General features: G+C 41.5%; 1 long non-coding RNA gene across 1 annotated transcript; it reads right to left on the bottom strand.

The window, feature by feature from the left end:
* Positions 1–8,058: 8,058 nt before the first annotated feature.
* Positions 8,059–16,671, bottom strand: LOC124979878 (uncharacterized). Its single transcript, XR_007107705.1, has 3 exons — positions 16,554–16,671; positions 10,410–10,502; positions 8,059–8,707 (listed from the first exon to the last, which is right to left on the bottom strand). It is a non-coding gene; the product is annotated as an uncharacterized LOC124979878 (long non-coding RNA).
* Between the last annotated feature and the right edge of the window lie 448 nt (positions 16,672–17,119).

The following is a 17,119-nucleotide window of genomic DNA, read 5'->3' as shown; positions in this document are numbered from 1 at the left end:
ATCCCTGTAAATGCACAGATAATCATTTCTTTTTTTCAAGGTGTTTTGAGAATGTATGAGAAAGAGGAGAGAGAGAGAAAAAGGAAAGAGGAGAAGGAGGAGGAGGAGGAGAAGGAAGAAAAGAAGGAAGTGGCAGAGGACAGTGATTTTGAGGAGTAAGATAATGTTAAGAATCAAGCATTTGGTGCTGGGCACACTGGTACATGCCTGTAATCCAGAGATTTGGGAGGCTGAGGCAGGAGGATCACAAGTTCAAGACCACCTTCAGCAACTACTTAGTGAGATCCTAAGCAACTTAGCAAGACCCTGTCTCAAAAAAAAAAAAAAAAAAAGGGATGGGGACATAGCCCAGTAGTAAAGCATCCTTGGGTTCCATCCCTGGTACCAAACAAAGAATCAGTTATTTGGCATTTGGGAAATTGAATGCACTCAAATATAATGCAGATAATTATTTTAGATTTTTTTTCCCCAAAATCTTGTCTAGACAAATATCTTCCTTCTCTCCCTTAGGCCTGATGCCAGAGTTGAGATCATCATACTTCTGTTTCCAATATCCTGTTACCTTCCGTCTGTGCAAAGTCTCACTCTTGCTTAATTTATTATGTTTCTTAGTTTATTCTCTAAACAACTGCCAATCTCTTCCTCTCAGATTCTGTCTTGTGTGTTCACTACATGCGCTTAGGTATATATAGATGCTTAAAATCTATATAGTACAGATTTGTTTATGTATGTGTTTCAAATTCACAGGAACGGTGTTATGGTATAGAGCTTGTACTATTGCTTTTAAACTGACCACTATATTTTTTTGTTTGCTTGTTTGTTTAGTACTGGGGATTGAACCCAGGGGTACTTTACCACTGAGATATACCCCAACCCTTTTTAAAAAAATTTTAAGGCAGGGTCTTGCAAAGTTGCTGAGGCTAGCCTCAAACTTAGAATCTTCCTGCCTCAGCCTCCCCAGTCACTGAGATTACAGGTAAGTGCCACCTCACCTGGCTTACACTGTGTTTTTAAGATCTATCCATGATGAATTCATGTAGGATACTTCAAAAACTATAAAGAACTCTACACATATTTACTATGACTATTTCTATAATAATAACTCAAGAAATATTTTTGAGCATCCACTGTGTTCTAGGAGTTTTGCTAAACCCTGGGTATAAAGAAATGATTTTAAAAGACAGCTTCTTACACAGGGCTACATGAAACAGATAATTGCACAGTTAACTATAAAAAGATGATAGTAGTAAGACTTAAATTGTAAAGAAATGAGTAGTGTGAGCATTTCTAACAGGAGGACATAACGTCATCTTGCAACTAAGGTTCAAGTTCTCTGAAGCAGATACACATAAGCCACATATATTGGGCATGCACCAGTTGGGTTTTACATTTTTGTTTTCCAAAGGATAAGTTTGAACTAAAGAAACCTAGGACTGAGTTACAGGCAATTTAGGCCCAATGAACTGTTTTGAAGAGATGAGTCAAACCCAGGTGATGTGGAGATGATTTACAGCTACATAGACCCATTGAAATTGAAATCATCGATAGTGTGAATCAACTTCTCATTCCACACAAGTGGATATCATCAACAGCTAGGCCAACATCCTCAAAAGAATTATTCACGAACCTGCAGCCCCTGCATATTGGGTCTGTGGGCCTGTTTGTTTGCTTTGATGGAGGATCAACCAGAGATGTTGAGTAATAGAAAGTCCAACGTTTCAAGTGATTCCTCTCAGCTTACCACCACATTGTATCCAATAACTGGTTTTAAAGAAGGAAAAAACCCAAGTTCAAAATATAGGATTAATGTCTCCATGCTAAGTAGTGCAAGCTGCATCATTTTCCATTCAATGTAAAGCAGGAAAAACAAAAGAGAAAACACACAATTTAACAACACATACCTACGCGTCGATGTTCAGAGAGCAGGCAAATTCCAACTCTCTCTACCCTTTTGGTCTCAAGTAAGCAACATGCTGTGGGTTAATGGCATGTGCAAATATTTTCCCTTTAGTGAGACAGTCAGATAAAGATCTTGAGAACTGTCAACAGAATTATTTTTTAATACAAGCCTATATAAATACAGTTCCTCTTTACTTAGAGAGCATGTATGTATTTTCCAATAATGCAGACGTTGATGAAAACAGCCTGGTTTATCCTCTCTTAATCTACTCCTATGCCATGAATTAATCTCTTAAAAATCTGTGCCCTTGTGTTTAAAAAACATTATAATTGCTTACTGATTTGCAATCCTTTCACTCAGGAAATCTGGAATCACAAACTGCTCACACAGATTCATTGTCCATTTCCAGTGTATTTTGCAAGCCTCTCAACTGACCTTTTCAGGGTGCTGACAGGAATGAAGATTTAATGCAAGGCAACTAGAAAGGAATGAAATTCATCCTTGTGCCCCAAGAGTAAAGTCACATAATTACTTTTCAGTCTCACTGCCTTCCTGCTTAAATATGATTCACAGTGAAAAATATTTATTGAACCTTCCTCCCATATTCAAGAGAGAAACATGAACATCAACATAAAGAATCAAATGCTTGACTTGGGCACAGTGGCGCACACCTGCAATACTAGTGACTCAGGAGGCTGAGGCAGGAGGATCACAAGTTTAGTCAGCCTTAGCCACTTAGCGAGGCCCTAAGCAACTTAGCAAGAACCTGTCTCAAAATAAAAATAAAAAGAATTGACAATGTAGCTGGGCAGTAGAGTACCCCTAAGTTCAATTCCTACTACAGGGAGCAGGATGGGAGAAATCCAATTCTTAACCTTGGGACCGACCCTAAGTGGACTTGAGTGAATGTCGAATAACCACATTGTTATCACGTATTCACACCTCTGACTCCATTGGGTAGACAAAGGGTTCAAGGTTTTCATTCCATTCTCAATGCATCTGTGGCTCCAGGAAATTTAAGGAACACTGTGCTCATTGTGGAATAACTTGTGAATAAATTGAATGGTAAGTTGTTAAAGGTGAAATTACCCACTCTGTTTACAGAAGGAAAAGCTAAGACACAGCAAGGAAAATGACTGACTCCCAGTGTAGGATAGAATTATGAACAGGGTAGGGTAAGATGATTACAGGAGGAGAAGGAAAAGCTTCCATTTGACTCAGAATGTCAAAAGCAGACCCAATGAGGGATGTGACCTTAGAAACAATGTCAAATCAAAGATTTTGAAAGGTTATTGGGAAGGATAAGGTGAGAGTGAATGGAATATGAAATGTCATCAAAGAAGAAACATAAAGCTAAGGGTGTATGAATCTTATTTGAACTACAGTTGTAGCAATTGATTTTTTTGGTGTGCTTTCAGGGCAAGCAGTCTACCAACTGAGTTACATCCCCAGTCCTTGAACAACAGTTGTGTGCATACATGTGTGTATGTCTGTACCTGTGTGTGGCGGTAGAGGAAGAGAAGGAGATGAGTCTGGGAAGATAGATGTTGGCCCCATCTGAAATCAGAAACCAGATGAGAACTTATACTTCATGCACAGCACAAAGTAGTGTATATCTCCCTTGATCAAGTTTCCCCGAGACTTTTTAAATGCTCCTACTTACTCAACTCTTGCAAATGATCAAAAACACTGCTGGTGGCATTACCAATTGGTCCAACCTCTCTAGAGAGCAATTTGGGAATAAGTAGCAAAATGCTTTGAAAGGCCATGGCTTTTGACTGAGCAATTGTTCACCTAGGAATTTATTATAAGTAAACAATGAATGTGCACAGAAGTTTCTAAGGAAATCCATTGCAGTGCTCATTCTAGAAATGAATAATTAGAAGCTGACTAATGTCCACACATAGGGAATAAATTAAATGAATTATGGTGCCTCTTTTGTGTTGGGAAGAAAACAGTCATTAAGTACATGATCAAAGAGTGGTTAATGGCATAGGAAAATATGATAGATGGTGAGGATTTTAAATTTGTTTTGATTATCATGTTAACTTTCCGTTGCTGTATCAAATACCTCAGAAAAATTCACCTACAAAGAGAAAAAGGTTATTTTGTCTCCTAGTTTCAGAAGTTTCAATCCATTGGTTGGTTGACCCCATTTTTTAGGTCCATGATAAGGTAGCATATCAAGGCATGGAACGGAACATGGTGAAGCTGTCATATTGTGGTGTCTAGGAAACAAAAGAGAAAGAAGAGACCTGTAGAGATCAGTATCCATAATTCCCTTTAAGAGCATGCACTCATTGGCCTAAAACCTCCCAGTAGACCCCATCTCTTAAAGTTCCTGTCACCTGCCAATAGTGCCAAGCTGAGAACCAAGCCTTTAGCACACAGGCCTTTGAGGAACACTCCAAAACCAAACTATAGCCATCATTTTTCTCAAATAAGAAGGCAGAGATTTTGAAATTGCCAGTGCACCTTATCTACATAAAACAATCCAAGGTACATTTTTATTGAAATAAAGCAATTGACTAAGCAGTAAGCGTTGTTCTAACAGTAATTTAAAAAGGCATGTGAATACATGCATACAGGCTGAAAGAATATTCATAAAAAATTAATAGTGATTATCCCCCCATTGTGAAATTAATGCATTAAAAGTTTTACTTCCTGGTCTTTTATGATTTCTAGGTTTTTAAAAATAACATGTGATCAATAAAAATCTCTCAGCTGATATTTTTCTTTAATGCCCCCTTTAAAGGCAAAACCGTACAGATGTTTTGTGTATTTGTTTGTTTAAGAGACAATCCCAGAAGCCTGTTTATTTTTATATTTTTATTTTTATTTTTATTTTAGCAAGGAGGATAATCTAGTCAGGATGATTTGAGACCCCAGCAGTTTTCTCTTTGGCAATGTTTATCAAAATGCCAGGAGACATTCCCCTGTCTCAGTCCTTCCTGTCTTTGACGGCTTGTTTTGTCTGGGATAATTTATTTAGGAGCTTTGTTTACCTCTTAATTCTTCCTCCCTATCTCCTGGACCTCTCTATAAATCAGTTTTTGTTTTTGTTTTTTTAAATATAAGTATCACAGATGTGCCCACCAAACCTATATTCAGTACCAGTGTCCTAGGAAAGTCACTTCTGGTTTGAGCAAGTTTCATGCTGACCAGGTGACACTGGAAGGTCAGTGCTAGGGCCCCACCTACGAGAAGGGGTGGAAGGAGAGCTGGCCCTAACTTGCTCTGACCTCCTTCCAGCCTGCCCTGTCTGCAGGGGGATCTGTGGAGTCTTACCACACGGCAAATTGCCATGATGCCATTTCTCAGACCGAGGGTTCTACTACTGACTCAAAAGCAGAGGTCACCAGTGAAGACCCACCCCACCACCATGCTTAAATAGTCTCCAGTCACCCACTCTGAACATCTCTGGAGCTTACTATTAAAACCTGGCCATCTCTCCTTAGCAGCGTAACTGGTAAATAAATGATGATACATTCATACCTGCAGGAGTAGGAAGGAGCAGTAGGGGCCTCCCAGGGGGCTTGGAACATTCTAATTCTTGTTCCGGTGCGAGTTCTAAGGGGCATGTTCCACTTCTAGAAGTCCATTCTGTATTTCCCAGTGCTTATGCGCACTTTTTAGTCAATATGATACCCTTCAATTTAAAGTTAAAAAAAAACAAAACACAAAAAAACCAAACTAGACACTGCAACTGCCATTCCCAGAGCAAAGATTCTGGCATATCTTGAGTTGAGTAGTGCCGAACTTGCCAAGAATCCTGTAGGATGATTTGTGCTTTGCAGACCTCTCGAGAGTGAAAGGAGAGGACAGCAGGAAACAGGTGCTTGGAAACCTTGCTGCGTGGCCTCCCAGTCTGAGGAACTGCCTGGGAGGAGTGTGGCAGGTGTCCAAACACTGCTACCCATTCCCAGGTCTCCCCACAGAGCCCAGGCCCCTGAGCGCCTCCCTCCTCCCGTCTGGGCTTCTGCTTGGTCAACTCTAAAAGGAGAACCTTTGATTTAACAAACGATGACCTAGTGACTTTGTTCTCACTGAGTCTCTGTGTTTCAGGAAAGACGTAGCTGATGCAGGGCAGTATTAAAATAATACAGCCTTGACTGACAAGAGTTGTTTTTCCTAGTAGAAAGCAAATTCGAAACTTTTATAGGTCACTCTCGGGTCAATCAGGGACAGGATGCAAGCTGATGGTGCCAGAGCCCATGTTCCAGAACAGGAAGACCCATGGGTGAGCACACCATGTGGGGGCAGCAGAGCTAGAGCCTTCTGAAGACAGTCCACGGCCAAGTTCTTGGTGGACCCGGGCTTGTGGTCAAGGTCCCACTGAGAAGCTTAGAAGGTGTTCCACCCCACGCCCCTGCCAGACAGCGTTCAGTGATCAGAGGTCACAGCAAAGGTCAGAATCACCCACTTCTCCAGCCACGAGAATCCTTCCCTCCCCACCCCCACTGACCCACTTCCAGTATCAGCTCTTCTGTTTTCTGTACACACAATTGTGTGTACACACACACAACATCCTGGGGTTGTTTCCAAACAAATGAGGAATTTGACTACCAGTGGTTGTTGACAATTTTCTACACCTGCAGTTCCCAAACCACGTTCTGTGGAACCCCCTCTATGTCGGACTATTCCTTCAAATTCATGACCAAAAGGACAGGCGATCATATATACTTGGGGAATGCTGGGTTTGCTAACATGTTTTCTTTAGAATTCTAGAGAGGTTGATACAGATCGTGAAGGGTCAAGAGGAAACCAAGTCTCCAGTCTTTTTTGCAAGGAATATACAGCAGCTGCTCAGGCAACCCCATTTAGAAAGACTGGTAAATTCACTCAGTAAACACACCTAAGAGCCTACTCAGGTCGCATTCCAGGTATGGAGGTGGATCTTTTTCAACGTCCTTTTCAGAGCAATGTTTATTCTAGTGGCAAGAGAAGACACTGAACAAATGAACAAAATATTTTCAGTGTGTAATAAGGAACATATAGAAGAAATAGCCAGGACCCCCTTCAAGGCCCCCCTGGGGATCTATTGAGCTAAAACTTGAAGGTGAAATGTGAGCCAGCCACAGGAAGAGCCATGGGAAGGCACTCCAGGCAGACAGAGAGCAAGTGCACAGTCCCAGGGACGGAAAAGACCTTGGCTTCAGGACCAGGCCAAGCTCTGCCCAAAGTGGCAGTTATGAAGAGTGGGAGGGGTGGAGACGCTGGAAGGAACAGGGATGGAGAAGGTCCAAGGTCTTGGATCAGGTAGGGCCTGGTAAGAGTGCAATCAGGAATTTGGGTCTTAGTCTAAGGGTGATCAGAAGCCACTAGGGAGTTTTAAGCAATGAGGTGCTAGCAAGGGAGATGGAAAGAAGACATCTAGAGATATATCTCGAAGGTTGAGCCCCAGGAGTCTCCATGATGACCGCTTGGGTTCTCTGAATTCCTAAACCCATTATGTGTGCTAAGCTGATCTGTGTGCCTTCCAGCCTATTTCTTAGCTCAGCTGCAATTTCCCTTTCTCTAAGCTGTAAGCATAAAGCAAAGAATACTGTGTGGGTATCAGACCCAGAGTGGAATCTGGGCTTCAACCAAGCAGCAGTGTGGGGCGGGCGGTGAGTTGCTTTACCACCCCGAGCCTCCATCACCCCACCTATAAAGTGAAACCAAAGGGCAAATCCGTCTACTCCCAACACCCTGAGACCCCATTCTAAGCCCCTCATGATGACAGAAGTAGATAAATAGCAGGGTAGTAGGGCCTTGGCCCACATCCCTTGAGCAGAAGCAAGGAGGAAATACAAAAGGTCATGCATTAGATGTCATACTGGTTTCCCTGTGGCTGCTATAACAAACTACCATGTGCTGATCACCTCCAACCACAAAGAGGATTCCTCCCAAACTCTGGATGCAGGAAGAGTGAAATCAAGGTGTCGGCAGAACGACTTTGCCTCTGAAGTTTCCAGGAAACATCTATTCCCAGCTGCTTCTAGCTTCTAGGACCTCGAAGAGTTCCTGAGCTTTATTTTATTTTATTTTTTTGGTACTGGGGATTGAACTCAGGGGCTGGGGACCACTGAGTTACATCCCTAGCCCTATTTTGTATTTTATTTAGAGACAGGGTCTCACTGAATTGCTTAGGTGCCTCACCATTGCCGAGGCTGGCTTTGAACTCATGATCCTCCTGTCTCAGCCTCCCGGAGTTGCGGCTCAGTGGTAGAGTGCTTGCCTGGCATGTGTGAGGCCCTGGGTTTGATATTCCCCAACACGTATAAATAAATAAAAAGAGAACATCCATTGATCACTCCAATCTTAACCTCCTGGTCTAACTACCTCTTTCTCTTCTCCCTCAAAACCTCCTCTACCTGTCACCTGTAAAGATATTTGTGATTGCATTTATGGCCCTTGTGGATGATCCAGGACAAAATCCTACTGTTGAGATTTACCTTAACCTTTTGCCCTGCTTCTAGCTTCACCACATGAAATAGTACTCAGTTTCTAGGAATTAGGTGTAAATTTGTCTTTTAGGGGGCTATCATTCAGGCCACTAAGGACATCAGTTACCACTCTATCCCAAATACACCTTTGCACTACTTTCAGGTATCATTCTTCTTCTCTCCAGGGTGCCCGTTCTGCTTGATGTCTGTTTCTTTCACTTCTCCTTCATCGTGCCCAGTAAAAGACATTGCATCGAGTAAGTAGCTATTCAGTTAGTGCTGCTCCCAATGGAAACTTCCAGAAATCCTTTGAGTAAGGGTATCTCAGCCCTCTGCCTTAAAACTCAAAGTTGGGAAAATCAGCTGGACCCCAGTTGATCTGTAAAGGAACAAAAGAAATAACTCAGCTAGACGTGAAGCGATCAGGGATTTAGTCCCTACTCCAAACCAACCTTTCTTATGACCCTGGCCAGGTAGGCCCTTCCAGCTCTCTGGTCATTAGCTTCCTAAAGAGAGAGGTTTAGTTCAGTGGCTTCTAGATGCCTTTACCTCATTTATGGTCCCCAAGAAGAATTCAAGATTAAATAGATACTTTTTTCTCAGGATCCTTTGAGACACATATTTAAGTTACAGAAGAAAAAATATAGCCTTTTGCCCTGTCCCACTACTATTCTGAGGGGAAGCATCTGCCCTTGAAAGAAGAAAGGATTGAAGTGAGATAAAAATCTTCATTTTTCAGTCTCAATGGCCCAGATCTGAACACTTGAGGCTTTTGCAATACTGAGAGTCAAGTTTCAAAGATCGCTATCTCTGTGGTAAGCTCTGCTGCTGCTTTGGAAAATGTTAGCAGATCCTTCAGCTAACAAATATTCTTAGGCCTAGTGACAAATCACCAACTATATGGCTGTTTCCATTTTGTGCTGTCATCCTTTTGTCTCCCCAACCTCCCTTTCCCAAGTCCCCAAGCATATCCTCAGAGAAATTCTTCCCATAAATATTATGAAATGCCAAGCTGTTAGAGAGATTATAACAGAGGAATCAAAAGGAAACAGGAAAAGGAAAAGAATCATCCAGTCCCCTTCATTATACTTTTACTTAAGGTTTTAAGGAATTACATTAAACTTTTATACTAAGAAGAAAGGAAGAAGAGTGCATTAGTTGAGACCTACTACACACCAGATCTTTTCCTGGTTATCTTATCCTCTCAATATTATGTGTGAAATAGATATTATCAACCCCTTTAAAAGACAGAAACCACAGCAAGAAGGTGGAAAAACCCAAGTGTCCACAGATAGATGAATGGATAAACAAAATGTGGTATATACACACAGTGGAATATTAACCAACCTTAGAAAGGAATAAAATTCTGGCACATGCTACACCATGGAATTATTAAAAATTATTCTGGGTCAAATGAACTAGACCCAAAAGACAAATAGTGGAGGATTCTGTTACTGTGAATTACCTAGAACCGGGCAAATTCACAGAGATGGAAAGTACAAGAGTGATTAATGGGGACTGGGAACACAAAGGAATGGGAAGTATTCAAGAAATGGGTCCAGGTTTTGTTTGGGATCATGAACTAGTTCTGAAAACAAATAGTGGTAATGGTTGCATGACATTGTGAAGGTACTCACAATGGTACTGAATTGTACACTTTAAAATGGGTAAAATAGGGCTGGGGGTATAGCTCAGTTGGTAGAGTGCTTGCCTTGCATGCACAAGGTTCTGGGTTCAACCCCTAGCACCATAAATAAATAAAGTGGGTAAAATGATAAATTTGATATGATGTCTGTTTCACGTAATGAAATGAAAGTATATGGAAATGAGAGATTTCCCAAAGCCACACAGCCATTAGGAGGGACGGCCAGGGTCTGAACCCATCTGTCTGACATGTAATACTCATCATATGGGGGAAAAACCAGTAGTGATAATACCGACCCCAGAGGAGGCAGAAATCACAATGGCGTCAACAATAGCGTCCCACGTCTGCCCAGGCTCATTTCCTGAGTAGAGTTTATTTTTTAGATGACTATTGAGTGGGTGGGAAGAAGGTTAGCATATCGCTCCACGAGCATTACCTAACCACATCCTCATCAGTCTCTTATGTAAATGGCCTCATGTGCTGCTTTATCTTCTGGTTCCACCTCTGTTTGAACTTTGAGAATAAAGAACTAAAAGAAAAGAAAAATAAATATGGTTCAGAAAATCTATAATTATTGGCAAACATAAGAGTCAATATTGTGGGCCGGACTCGTGGCTTAGTGGTGGAGCGCTGGCCTAACATGTGTGAGGCACTGGGTTCAAATTTCAGCACCACATTAAATAAATAAATAAATAAATAAATAAATAAATAAATAAATGAAAGATATTGTGCCCAACTACAACTAAAAAAAATTTTTAAATAAAAAAGAGTCAATATAGTGAATCCCTTTACCTACGGTCTTGGAATTTTCAAGGTCACTAGGCTGTAACAGTAATTTTTGTCATTATTTTTGTCTCTCATTCCCAGGTATTTGGTCATTATCAATATTTTGAATCTTTTTTTTTTTCTTACTGAAAAGACTTTGCATAGAGTAGATAGTTATTCCATAAGTGCTGCTCCCAATGGAAACTTCCAGAAATCTTTTTAGTCCAGGTATTCCAGCCATTTGTCTTACAACTCAAAGTTTGGAAAATCAAACTAAAAGCTCAATTAAATTGAATTAAATTTTGAAACATCAACTCCACCTGAGAGGATATACTCTGCTGGTCTAGAAGCTGAATAATCTCAAGTCTCTAAGGCAGTCTAAGTGGTCTAAGATTTTTTATTTTTATTTATTTTTTATTTCTATTTATTTTTTATTTTTATTTTTTCTATCCCCCTCCACCACCACCACCAATTACACAGAGATTGACTCGGATGTTTGGTCTTTTTCCCTGCACATATTTATCAACTTAAGAAAGATTAAGTACTACGTGAGCCTCCTTGGTGATAATAATAGCTCGTGTGTATGGAGTTGGTGCTATGTGCCAGGCTAACTTTATATTAGCAGCTCACTTAATTTATACAACTCCGTGAGATAAATATTAATATTTTTCTCACATTAGCAATGAAGAAACTAAAAAAAAAAAAAATCTGCCCTGGGTCACACTGCAGTTGGAACGAACTGTCATTTCTGGTCACTTTGTATCACTATTCCAAAATATTCACTCATATAATACGGATCTCCCAAAGAGACAGCATGAGGTTGTATTGAGGTCATTTTTTGTCAGGCCTGCAGTGAATAATTTCATATAAAGAATGCCAAAAAACAGATGCAAGATGCAAGGTTGGAATGAAAACCTCCACCTGAATTCTAGATTAGTTAGTGTTCTCCTGGTCCCTGACACTCAAGCCTTCTCTTTTCGTCCTTTAAATATTCATTAACTCATCCACTGCAGTCATTAAAACTCCACCTCATAGGAAATTATGTCATAAAATGACCTCAACCCTGCCAGAATATTGTTTGGTTTCTAATTTAGGGGTCAACTCATTCTGTTGTCTTGACGGCAGGAAGGGGAAGCGGTCAAATGGTCTCAGCATGTTTGGGCATTGATTTCATCTCTGCCACTAACAGCTGGGGGACCTAAGGGACATAAGTTTACCTCTGGGCTCTGCTCTTGTGAAATGAAGAGAAGAAAGTTTTAGCCGCAAAAACTGAAAATTCTTTTCAACTCAGACTTGCTGTAACCAGCCCTTAGAATAATCAGTTTCGCAACCAATCTGTTGTGTTTTGTTCAATTATGGAACTTTTAAAGAAAGTTTCTTACAGCTGGGCAAATCTCTTTCCTGCTGAAGTTTTTGGGTTCTATTTTAAAAGTGTCCTTCCTGGCCTCTTTTGACCCCAGAGTTCTACATCCACTAACATTGTACAGAAATACCTTGTAATCTGAAACAGAGGAGGTTCAAGGTTCCAATAGTGCGACTTTAGGAAAGGGTTTTAAAAACCATATCTATCCCTTGGGTCAGAAATGATGTGCTAAGCTAAAGTCATCTTTACCTTTTTTTTTTTTTTTTTTTTTAATATTTTTAGCTGTAGATGGACACAATATCTTTATTTATTTTTTTATGTGGTGCTGAGACTTGAACCCAGTGTTTCACACATGCTAGGCAAGTGCTCTGAGCCACAACCCCAGGCCAAATCTTCACCTTCTTGACTCCCTGAATTTCATATGCTACCCAGAGGAGGAAATGCACCATAGATGGAGAACTACCCACAGGTTCTCAGAAGTCAGATCGGTAAAGGGAACACACATTCCACTTGATTCTATTTAATCTGCAGAATCTTACCAGCCAAAGACCCTACCCATCTCAAGGTCAGTGGGAGTCACCAAGGCCAATGTTACCCAGTGGATAAAGCTGACAAGGATTCTAATCTTCCAGCTGAGTCATAGAAAGCCAGCCCTGGGTCTAATTTCCAAAAGTACCATGGAGGCCTGTGATTACCCTGATTTCAGGTAGAAGTTTGCCTTGAGGTTAACTGCAGAGACCTCATCTGAACTGTGGAGGCTGCTTCCCCCCTGCCTACCCACCTTCCGACCATCCAGGAGCGGTAGTTCCTCAGCATTTTCTCACTAAAAGGAAAAGGGTTTTTTTTGTTTTGTTTTGTTTTTTAGCAACTTCGCATTGTGATTTTTTTTAACCTTTGTTTTACAGCAAAACTAAAACTACTAAAAAATATTTTCAACAGAAGCATTGAAAACTTCTTCTGGAAGAAATTGAAGGTTGCCAGGATTATTTGTGGTGATTGTTAAGTTTCGAAAATATGTGAAGTCATGGATGAACTACTACCTACAGCACTAAACCCAAGGAGTCCCCCGGAATGGAGGGAGTTCCTGAGCAGGAACAGCCGCCACGGGAGACTGGGACCTAATCCCTTGCTTTCCAAGATTGGTTGCTGACTGGCAAGATCTGGCTCGGCTTGAGAGGGTAAGCCTCAGAGGCTGAGCACCCCGCCCCCCATGTTCTCCCGCCTGAGACATCCTGCCCCGGGTATTTCTAAATCAGGACCAAAGGTAGCAAAGTGTAAACACTACATTCCATTCCTTATGTAAGAAAACCCTGTGAAAAATCCCTCCCTGGCAAGAGAGGATCGGAGGAGTGTTGGGAAGTTGGGGAAGGACTCTCAGACTTCGAAAGGAGACTGGGCAAGATTGTGCACCGTGTTCCAAGGCATCAGCATGTTCTGGTACAAAGCAATTCCATTTTTGAATAAGATTGGGAACTAACGCACATTAATGTCTCTAGAAAGTTGCACTGTGGCTTGCCACGTGAAGGCTTCTGAGGAAGGCAGCTGTAAAGACTCCTGTTCACGTTTAAAGCAAGATTTCCCAAAATCGATTTGACCATACAAAGTCTTTCTCCCTTTCTTTTATGTAATACCATTAACATCTGTTCTGAGGAATGCACACTGGGAAATACTGGTGTAATGGAAAATCTTGATCTTTGGAGTCAGCAAACCTAGAATGAAATCACCACCTGGTCACTTACTTACTGTGGGGCCCTAGGAAATTTACTTGACCTCCCTGAGTCTCTGTTTTGCCATTCTGACTTCATAAGGCTATTGAGCATGAAATAAGCTTGACCTCTGATGGGAATCTGATAAATGATAATTGCCATCCACAAAAATGACATGGTGGTTATCAGGCACTTCCCAGGATCCCACTTTGGAGTCACAGAAGCACTCAGTCCCTCAGCTACAAAGAGTGCTGCAGGAGGGCTGCCCTCAGTTCTTAGTCCCCTGCAGGAATTGCCTGGACTAGCCCCCAGGGCACGCCCCATCCTTAGAGAAGCTGTGAAAGGAGCAGGGTTCCAGAAGTCTGGCTCCCACATCCTGTTTTGGGGTAAGTCTGAAGGGCTGTCTCAGCTTCAGAGTGGCCCCTGGGGTCAGCTAAGACCACCCTTGAGACTGTATGATAACCTGTCTCATTCTTTTCCTTCCTCCTTTTTACCCTTCGTCTTCCCCTCCACTTTTTATCCCTTCCCCTGCCTCTGAGTTAACCCAGGAGCACTCCCTAATAAACCTCCTGCCAACAAATTTCCTGGGACCTCATCTGACACCGCGCTGATTTTCACAGGCCACCTTCCATTCGGACTTTGAATGGCAGGAAAGAAAGTCCTGCCCAGCTCCAAGGACCTCAGCCAGACTCTGGTTCATGCATCTAAGTACGAAATGTTTCTTTTAAAATTTTTAAATTAATTTTTAATTGGTACATTCTAATTATACATAATCTTGGGAGACGTTGTGATATAGTCATACATACACATATCATAATTTGATCAATATTTGAGTGAGTGAGTTCCTTAAAGAAACGTATCAACTGCCAGGAAGATGTCCTCCTCATCAGTGACCAGCTCCCTCAGTAAGACAAGGTGTGCCTTTGTTCCAAGTATGTCTCCTCAACCTCTCCTAACAATGGGCTTGCCAGGGTCACCCCCAACTGTCCTAGGAATCGGTCGCAGATGACACTGGGAATCAGCATTTTACCAAAATCTCCAAATGATACTGATGCAGGCTGTCCTTAGAGAATTAGCACTACGAACTTTTCCTGTAATTGGGTAGATGGTAAATATTTTAAGACTGGCAGTCCAGGTAGTCTCCATCCTGACTACTCAACTCCTCCATCACAGCATAAAAGCATCCACAGACAATATGTCAGACCAATGAGAGCACTGTTTTCCAGTAACACTTTATTTGCAGAAAAAAAAAGAAAAAAAACCAGCAGGCTAGAGTTGGCCAGAGGCCGAGCTTTGCTATTCCTTGCCCTACCCTCTTGTACTCTATTCTAGACTTGATTTTAGGATTGTCAGCTTTATCTGGGCCCATGCTAGAAATGCCAGATCTTCAGCCCAGCCTCCAACTACAAAAATCAGAATCAGCAACTTACCAAGATCCTCAAATGATTTCTAGGTACATTGGAGTTTGAAAAACAATGCTATCTCCTGTCCACTGGGACAAGGCCACAAATCAATATAGTCACAGCTGGTTAATGTCTCTCTGTCTGTGATTACAGAGGAAAGATCGACCCGAGGCTGTGCCAACAGCCTTGCAAAAGAGTTTCTCACATAGAGGAGGTCAGCTCCATGTTCCCCTTTACAGACCAAATGGGAGTGAGTTCTGGCTTCCTAACTGGAAGCCAGTGGTTAATTAATAGGAAGGACACACATTTTTAAAAATGTGCAATCAAGCTGATAGACAGGGAAGGGGGAAAAGAAATTTCCTATCTCTGAAGGGGAGTGGAGTGGAAGATTGGTGGTTGCCAGGCACCGGAACTCATCTTCCTGATTCATGTCATCTTGTTTTTCCAGTAGAGACTTTGCAATATTGCATTAGTCAAACGATTCTGCAACATCATTTAAATGACATGAGGTGTCTGTGTCTGAGCATGATTCTGAGGGTGGACTTGTGCCAACCCATCTGTTCCTCTGAGAATATATCCAGAATTAATTCTATTAGAAACTCAAAAACAACAGGCTTGCTTTGACAGGATGACCCTAGTAAATGGATATAAAAGGACCATGTGCCAAAAGATACATCTTGTCCTCTCTTCTGCCCATAACTTAAAGAAAAAAAAGAAAGAAAGAAAGAAAGGCACAAAGATGCTTTCTTGGCTGAACGTAACCATCACATCCTCTAAAGCAGTGGTTGGCAAACTATCTGGAAAGGACCAGAGAGTAAATGTAGGTAAATGTACAGGAGGTGACACATTACTCTCCCAGGATCCTGGTTGGGCCTGAAAATTAAATTGTCATGACACAGATTAACAGGAGAAAAGCATAAACTTTTAATAAAAGTTTTACATAACATGTAAAGAAATAAGGGCTTAAAGAAATACTAAAACCTATCTGCTTTTGTATTAGATGGAACAATTGTGGAAAAGGAACTAAATTATGTGGGAAAGCTAAAGGAAGACAAAAAGTTTTTCATTCGTTCATCCATTCCTTATTATTCTTGAGATGAGGTTTAATTTGTCCACTCATTATTGTTCTTGAGATGAAGCTAATTTGTTCAGGCTGGCCTTGAACTCATGATCCTTCTACCCTGACTTTCCAAGTAGCTAAGATTAAGGGCATATGCCCGTTGTGTCCAGGTAAAAGAAATATTTTAACAAGGGTTTTTGTTTTAGTCAGCTTTTTCGCTGCTGTGGCTAAAGGACCCAACCAGCACAATTACAGAAGAGAAAAGGTGTATTCAGGGACTCACACTGTCTGAGGTCTCCATCCAAAGAGAGCAGGTTCCATCCTGTGGGGCTCCAGATGAGGCAGAATGTCATGGCAGAAGAGTGTGGCAGAGGGAAGCAGCTGACATGGTGATGAGGAAGCAGAGAGACAGACTTAAAGCTCCGGATGCAAAATATATACCCATAGCCACGCCCCTAATGCCCCACCTCCTCCAGCCACACCCACCTGCCTCCAGTTACCACTCAGGTAATCCCATTAGGGAGTGACTCCTTGATTAGATTAACCCAATCATTTCTCCTCCAAACCTTCTTGCTTTGTCTCACACGTGATCTTTTGAGGGACACCACATCTAAACCATAACAGTGTTTATATAGAATTCTCTGACCTGTGACTTTCCATGAAAATTGTCTCTTTTCTCTTGGTATAGAGAGGGCATCTTTCATGTGGAAGTTTTAATGTCCCCTTTGGGAGTGGGTAGAGAGGGAAGATTAGAAAGCCCTTCTTGCATCTGCTCTTTCAGGTGCCCTTATTTCCAAGTAACTCTTATGTCAAAGCATTATATTTTGAGGTGACACCCTTCCTAAACAT

This window comes from Sciurus carolinensis, chromosome 3 (assembly GCF_902686445.1).
Source record: "Sciurus carolinensis chromosome 3, mSciCar1.2, whole genome shotgun sequence".
Classification (NCBI taxonomy): Eukaryota; Metazoa; Chordata; class Mammalia; order Rodentia; family Sciuridae; genus Sciurus; species Sciurus carolinensis.
Note: the sequence above shows the minus strand (reverse complement) of the source record. Positions and strands in the feature narration are given on the sequence as shown.